This window comes from Armigeres subalbatus, unplaced genomic scaffold (assembly GCF_024139115.2).
Source record: "Armigeres subalbatus isolate Guangzhou_Male unplaced genomic scaffold, GZ_Asu_2 Contig396, whole genome shotgun sequence".
NCBI lineage: Eukaryota > Metazoa > Arthropoda > Insecta > Diptera > Culicidae > Armigeres > Armigeres subalbatus.
Genome location: NW_026943147.1, coordinates 121,974 through 130,690, shown reverse-complemented (window position 1 = coordinate 130,690; position 8,717 = coordinate 121,974). Strand labels below are relative to the sequence as shown.

The 8,717-nt window shown below is 40.1% G+C and overlaps 1 pseudogene; it reads right to left on the bottom strand.

Annotated features, from left to right (window-relative positions):
* Positions 1-4,191: 4,191 nt before the first annotated feature.
* On the bottom strand, positions 4,192-5,018 carry LOC134204102 (uncharacterized; annotated as a pseudogene).
* Between the last annotated feature and the right edge of the window lie 3,699 nt (positions 5,019-8,717).

Below are 8,717 nucleotides of genomic sequence, written 5' to 3'. Positions count from 1 at the left end.
GTAGTTACGTATTGCTTTTATAGGAGTTGAAGTCTGTATCCTTCTCGTATGCCGGCTGTATCCAATCGCTAATGTTTCTAAAACAAAACTTTGTGTGAGGAGAAAAACATCCTTAAAACTTGAATTTGGAAGACACGTTCTCAGTATTAATCTCAGCCATTTTAAAATTCAATAGTATATACCTGGATCTAAGTATACTGATAAATTTAGAGCAATGGTCTATTCGGCGTTTGCTCCATTCAAGGAATGAATTCATGTTTATGATTCGGACGTTTGTGATAGGGAACTTTTTTCGTGGGGATCTTCGGAATTTACTCGAAAAATTTCCTCAAATGTACACTTAATCTCCACACTGCCAAAAATCCTTACATTTGTATTGATGAAATCATTAATTTAACTTATGATTTTTATTACACCTATATTTTTTACACGGGTGGTATTTATTAATTTCTCGCTTAACCGAACCTTCACATCTTTTATATATCACCTGTTTTTTTAAATTTTTGTGATTTTTTTTCACTCATGGTTTCATGGACGACTAAAGGCTTTAATCGACTAAACCCATCCGTAAAAACTGTGTGTAGTACACACATAACCACTCTTCACGCAAAGTACAAATAGACTATAATCAACAAAATTAGAGACCAACATCTAATATTCAGTTATTGAATTTATGCGTGGATCTTACTTCATATACATAAAATGAATTTCTGTCTGTCTGAACCTTATAGACTGAAAAACTACTGAACTGACGGCGTGAAAATTTGTATGCAGGGTTTTTGGGGCGTTCCAAGATGGTTCGAGACCCCTCCCCGCTTTGGAAAAGAGGGCTCCACATACAAATGAAACACCAATTTTCATAACTCGAGAAATAATCAAGCAAATGGAACCAAATCTGGTAATGGAGGTTTTAGAAGGAAAGACATCTCTGTGGTGGTTCCGAAACTCATCCCTTTCTGTAAAGGGGGGCTCCATACTAATGAAACAGAAATTTCTGCATAACTCGAGAATCAATTAGTGAATAAATCAATTTTAGCGAAACGAAGTTCGTCGGTCTCTAGTATTAAATATATTTGAGACCCCAATTGCAAATATATTCAATATGAAAAATTTTCTTCCATGGAATTTCCATGGAGAATTCTTCCAATATTTTAAGGAAATTTAATTGAAATCCTGAATATTTGCCTAAGTGGTAAAAAAAATCGTGGATTTCAGGGAAAATTTTCCTTAACATTTACGGAAAGTTTTAAAATTTCAACGGAAAATGGAATTTGGAAGAAATAACATTCAGTAATTTTCATAAATTGTGTTTTTTCTTCACGCTTTAACACGCTCTAACTGTGACGTACAAAGAGGTCAGACAAAACACAAATGATATAAATCCACTCGTGAAAACGGTTCCGGAACATGATGAAATGATAACAGATCGGAATAATGAAATATGGGTATAACTTCATAGCTCCACACCCAAAATATAAATCCAACAATTATTGTGAATAAAATTGGCAGATACAATTGATAAGCTTTTTTATACAAATATTATTAAATAATACAAATCTGTAAGATGTCCATACAAATTGTCATTAAAATCTTCCTGAATCGCGGCCAAATTATTAATACAGACGTAAGGTTCTTACAGAACTGTATTAAAATCAGCCATCCGCTGGTTAGGTGTACGAGACGATGATTAAGGAATCATGTCCAGGTTGATAGTTTCACTGCCACCTCATAGCAGGTTTCAGGGACCTTCGAGAAGAATTGGTTTTGGAACCATCTGGTACCATTGGTGTCAAGTTTCATGTTTTTTTCAAGATGATGAATATAGAACTTTATTAAAGATACATTTTGAGGACTCAGGGTGTATAAATACGACCGTTTTCACGAAATGCCATATTTCTGCGCATACTGAGATTTTCGATCTGCAGCCAGATTGCATTGGTCTACATTAGCTCTAGTGTCTAGGGAAAGTATAAACACAAATGAAGGTAAACATCACATAAAACGACAAGCAGAAACAGAAGCAAAAAGATTTACAACATACCGGTAAACCCAAATCTCCGGTGGCCAATGGCCAGTCTGCAGATTTTCATTGGACAGAATACTAGAAGAGTTTCAGTTCTGTGCACCCAGTTTTATTTAAATCGATTATTTTACGCAAAGATGGCTGATATGAAATCGACAAAATTTTGCTATCTCAACTTCTTGTCTAACCCCTGTATGTTATTTCTATTGAAAATTAGCTGATTGAACTAAGAACATAGAAGTTGTGGTCAAAGTTATGCGCATTTAATTATGGGGTATAGTGGTCGACGATTTGAGGGGTATACAGTACCTTAAATATTTAATCTGATGTTTTAATTTCATAAAAGCTTTCCAAGTATTTTTTATGCTTTAAAAATCGACATGTGTCTTAGTGCCTTGTGCCTTGCTACATTAAATGACTACATACTATATTTAAACTTAACACATCTTATCTGACTTTATAGATAGTTATCACTAAGCTCGGTAAAATAAATCCACTGAGCTGAACTAAAAGTTTCACTCTATTTTTGATTAGATTTCTTGGTTCGTCGTATTTTGGCACAGAATGATCGCTCACCGTGATCGAATAACTATCAACCGTGATGCCTCAATCATACTTTCTGCGATTCAGTACATCACCCCGAAAGACACCAAAAAATACCAACCAACAGAAATGCGGAAAAGCAAAGCTTCCAAGAAAATTATCATCGGGAAGTCAGAGCAGGGCAGTTGGCCGAAAACAACAAAAACCTAACGATGAATGGGTCTCTCACAACAGTAGGTAGTGGTGCGGTGTTCATCACCGAGTGATGACTCATTCCTAACCCGGGTCCATATGGATGGCACCCTGCTTGGATTGATAGCGTATACCAATGTGCAGCTCTAGCATGCAAATACATCTCACCCACCAGTGCACGACTATGTCACGTCAATTCGACGCTCATGTGTTATTACCTCTGATGGAGCTGGCGTTGATTAAAATCATCTCTTGAGTCAGTCCGTCAAAAGTTACGCGAAGAATTGTATCATCATGTGTATTTGAATACTTGTAAAGGAAATGGATTTTATTGAAATAATATACAGCTAAACAAGTTTGAGTAATTTGATGGTGGATGAAAATTTTTCGAATTGGTAGGTGAGGATTTGAACTTCCTGTCTCAAGCTGGCATTTAGATCATTTGATTCGACTACAGCGATGCTGTATAGGACGTGAGAGAGAGACGAAATGATTGGTTGAATTTTGCGCAAGCGTGTTTCTAGGCGGGTAATTGACCTTTTCCATAGAGTGACTTCGGGCAGAAATACCAACCTCTTCCTAAAAGGAAACACGATTCACGGCTTTGGTGTGTTAACATTGTTTCTTTTAATTTGATTACTTCCAAACTATGACTAGCAACTCATCTTGGAGGGAAGACTATTTACAATCGATAAACTTTGTTTTGTTACTATTACAGACTGAAAGCAAGTAATATAGGGTACCATCTTGAATCGGTACCACTTATATTCATTGGCACCGCGTGTTATGTTCGACGCTCTATTCACGCTTTCAACTAACCGTTTAACCCTCTTATGTCACACAATTAAGCTAACGGCGCCCATTATTCTTCATTACCGAATTCCTCTGCTCAGCCCGGAAATAGCATATTTGCTAGCCAGGTATTTGTTCTCGACTGATAGAGCGCCTTGTTTGTCTGATAGTCATTGTTACTGTCGCTTTCTTTCCACTCTTCGTATAGACACGACGTAGGTTCATAGTCCATACGCTGCGAATTGATTCACCGTCCATTCCATTCAAGCTAGTCAATTAGCGTTTCTCGTAACGAGAACTAGCTACGTTGGTCGAAGTAAACCTCTGCTCTTTAGTGCATGTTCTATGTGAGCAATCAAAATGCTCCACAGGCTGATTGATCCCAGCCATTATTGCATTGGAACAACGATCCGTCGAGAAGATGAACAAAACAACGAAATTTTATTTCCGGATGACAAGACGATTGCGTGACTGACAAGAGTGACAGCGAGCGTTGTATTTGTTCTTTTCTCGAGGAAACAAAAGCACCAAAGGGTTTCCTATTCGTTTTAATTTATTGTGCATAGGGTAAAGAATGTACAGAATGGTTGATGATTTCATGGATGACAGTAAGTGCAATCTATTAGAAAGGTAACTGAACTCTACTCGGTAGATGTTTCCATGCTTTCGATACCAGCTCCATCAGCAAACATACGCTGACTGGAAGCGTTAACGTTCAGAACGATTCGTAGTCCCTCGGTTGCAAAAGCTTCCAGGAATGGATGTTTGTATTTTGTTGGATATACCTAGCAGGGTCCACCTCTCAGGGCCTTTGATGTAGAGGGAGTGCCGACCCGTTGAATGATACTTGATCTAGGAAGAAAACAATCAAAATCTGCATAACAAACCGTTGGCTTAACTGACTGTACCTTTGGTTTTAAGTTTGATGTTGCTGTCGCTAACTGCTCGCGCCTTAACTGCTAATGACGGTCCATAGCACACAACTTCTTTTCGTTGCAGTTTAACGATCTCGAATCCGCCAACCGATGCCGATGGCTCTGTTGCAAAAAAACCGACTCTCCGTAAATTCGTCAAAATCTTCCTGTCCGTCCGTCCGCAGATCGCATACCCTCCCATTCGTCGTACACTTTCAACCGATCAAAGCCAAATCCAGCTCTCTCAGCACTACGTTCTCCACATGAACCTCCGGGATCGCTCGTCGTTCTGCTGCAACGCCACCAATCCCACATGAACGATCATTCCTTCAGTTCGAGCACTTTCCTCCACCGCTCTTAAACAGTTGCCGCGGTCAGCACCCATCCTCCCGATCGACTAGCGCCTCGCAAACTTTGTCCGGCGGGTTAAGTTTCGAACCTTCCACCAGTACACTCCCACATGCCAAGGCCACTCGCCCGGTTCTATTTGCTTCGTCCACGACGGATTCATTTTTCGTCTGCCGAATTCCACACACGCATCGACCGTCGACCATTCAGCCATAACCACGCAACACACCAGAACCGTAAGGAGGAGTTGTGAAGCCCGATATCCGACAGAACACGCCAAGCATGTTGGACATCTATGACTACGGTTGCGAACTGAGAACGTCGCGCATGACGGAGTTAGCTTTATAGAATCGCGAAACTAGTAGCACCTCATCTTCGGATTACCGGCGGATGATTTGAAACAATTTGCGCCAATTGGAATCTGTAGACTTGTCTTTGAATGAAAGCGTTTTGGTCAGCCGAGTATCATAAGCAAGCGAACGGATGTAAACTACTACGGTGTAGGATCGTTTCGAAAGACATTGGGCCAATTGCAGATACGCAGGTAGGGCGGCTAAAATTAGTTTCTTTCAATTGAGGATGTGCTTGAACTCCGTCCATCAGGGAGTTTGGTGTATGAGCTGCACGATTCGCAAATTGCAATTGTCTTAATGAAGCGGGGAAAATAGTGACGAACCGAGTATGCGCTGAAAGTATGTCAGATTCCACGACTTTTCAAAGCAAAGTTACAACCATAAATCATTTTGAATGATACTTAGTTATAAAATTCTATTCATTCAGTTTGACTTCGTTTCTTAACGCATATTATCGCGCAAAGGCTCGGTTCGATTTTCGAAATTTTTGAAAATGTATCTAGTGTTGAGTTATGTACAACATATTTGAAACATTTGAACTGCATATATCAATTTTACACAAAACATCAAAAACTGTTTTTGAACAAATTGGCACCGACATACGTACCGTATTTAACGGACAGTTCCGTTATTTAGACCTTATTGTAATGTCCCGTCGTAATCTAAAAAAAAATTATTTTCCAACGAGCTCCAAAGTATTAAACAAAACAAATTAAAATTTTAGGCAGAAGTTCAAATGAAATAAATAGAAAATATTTTTTGTATCTTTCTTAGAGAGATTTACATCCCACGGCTGACTCATCTCTCAACAAAGAAAGTGAACGAAACACATTAAAAAATGTGAGATGTTGTGTTATTAGTGTTGCTTTTAGTTTTCATTGATCGACTTTTCAATTTGATATTTTTTCAGTAGGACTATCTGTCTTTTCTATATTGGGAACACTTTGCGATTGCAAAATCGAATACGTCACGAAAATATGATAGACATTTGAACGTTAATATCTCAGCCATTTTTCGATGGATTTCCAATATTTTTGGACCGTTCGACTGCGATGAATCAACACTTTATTGTATTGTTCTTAAACAGCGGTTCTCATAATAGGGTACATGTACCCTGGGGGTACTTTTGCTGGCCCTAGGTATCTCGAAAAAAGGGCATAATGGCGGATGTATCACAATTATTATTCAATATTATTGATACAGCTTTGACAATTGGGTATTTTTTTGCTTCAAATTGTCTTGTACATAATTTGTATGGCGACTAAATTGAAGCAAATTGAATCCGCCGTTACAACCAGCACAGTGTATGAAGGTGCGGGATAAAAGTCCAGAATAAAACGTCGAATGAACAAATTTTGAACATCTTCTACTGATCGAAACAAAATAATGAATGATATGTTAAGAATATGGTTCTGAACTTTCTAGAGTCTGAAGGTTCTGAAGTCACCATTTGAAAGCATGAAGGCTTTTTCTTTTTAAAAAGTCAGTTGCTCGTGCAACAACGAGGATCTCGCTCCTTCTACGTTTCTCAAAAGCCTTCTGCGAACAGCTCAGAAACCCCCTTTCAAAAGGCTCGGAACTCTCCTTTCAGAGGCGTTGGCACCTCTTTCAAGTGGTCTCGACCCTCCTTTCAAGAGGCCCTGAAGCCACCTTTCAAGAGGCTCAAGCATCCTTTCAAGAGACCCGAAGCCCCCTTCAAGACGCCTGAAGCCTTTATCAAGAGGCCTGAAGCCTCCTTCAAGGGGCCGGAAACCTCCTTCCAAGAGGCCCGAAGCCATCTTTCAAGAAGCCCGAAGCCTCCTTTCAGAGGCCGAAGTCTCTTTCAAGAGGCTTGAGGCCTCCTTCAAGAGGCCCAGCATCCTTCAAGAGGCCCTGGAAGCGTCTTTTCAAGAGGCCCAAGCCTCTCAAGAGGCCCAGCCACCTTTCAAGTCCTTTCAAGAGACCTGGAAGCCTCCTTTCAAGAGGTCTGAAACCCCTTTCAAGAGGCCGAAGCCATCTTTAAGAGGCCCGGAAGCCTTTTTAAAGAGGGCGGAAGCCTCCTTCCAAGATGCCCGGAAGTCTACTTCAAGAGGCCCGAGGTCTCCTTTCAGAAGCCTGCAGCATCCTTTCAAGAGGCCCGAAGCGTCCATCTGAGAGGCCCGGAAGCTCCTTTCAAGAGACCCAGAAGCATCATTTCAAGAGGCTCGAAGTCCTTTCAAGAGGCCCGGAAGCCTCCTTTCAAGAGACCCAGAAGCATAAATTCAAGAGGCTCGAAGCCATTTCAAGAGGCTCGAAGCCTCCTTTCAAGAGGCCCATAAGACAAAAGAATGCTGTGGAAGCTGTTAGCCCTTCTACGTTTCTCGAAGCCTCTTTTGCGCAGTCCTAAAAAATGCGTCCTTCAAGTGGTTCGGAACCTTCCTTTCTACAAGGAAATGTATCAACTAAGTTTGTTTTGGGAAGTTTCACGGAATAATGAAAATCTGAGTCAAATTCATGGAAAGCCATATATTCTGTTAGTTTTAGGTCTATTTTCCATATTTCATATAAGTTACGTTATTTTTATTAAAGACAAAATAGGGGCCACTGAATTAATGCAAAAGCTTCAATGGGTATTCTTAAGAAAAAGGTTGAGAACTGCTGTTCTAAAATACAAATTTTCAACTATTAATTAGTGAAAATTGATAACAGTTTACAAATAGTAAAACAACCAATCCGTGCATGATCGCAAGCACAGACATCAAAATCAAGCAGCTTCCAAGTTTAGATCTCATCCTCAGTTCAAACTAGATTTCACGTAGTGCGGAAGCAGGAACGGACAACAGACGAAGGTGCTGGTAGCATTTTCAATAGAAAAAACATGCCATTTATGGTGGTCATTCAACCTCAACCAAACGTCATTCAACCAGCGTTATGATACTGAAAGTTTATTCCAAATTGTGGCGTCATAGCGAAAAGTCGTCAAGTGGTCGTCGGATAATAACAGCACAAGGTGAAATTTAAACGCATGGTTCCGATAAGTTCCGACAAGTTGGTATTAGAAAAGCGCAATGAAAAAAAATAAGTCTTCCCAGGACCAGCGTTTTCTGGACAGAACGGGTTGATTGCAAAAAGAACGGCGTGGTAGCTTAGTTGTAGGATTCCAACATTCGAACAAATTTATTGCATCATCTCCTTCTGACGAGCGCTTGTGATTCGGCTACCGAAGGGCAACTTTCTGTCGTCGTCAAACGATTAAGCTTTTCACTTTGAAGAAAATCATTCAGATCAACCTTATTTTGTATAAAATGATGGACCGAAAAATTCAGGCTTCTGACATCCTATTGTTTAGCCCATCGTCAGATCATAGCCAGGATGTCCCGGGCACCATTTTTTTCATACTGCTTTTAATGATGACACCGCGCTTGCCAGGCCTGAAAAAACGATTTACTTCTAGCGACCAACAAAAACAAACCAAAGAATGTTGACAGAAAAGTCCACTTTCTGCCAACGACAGACGTTGACGATGAAGACGCTACTTTAGATGAAAAGTTCAACATCAGCCAAACGGCGACCGTCGCTCAGAACGACAGACGT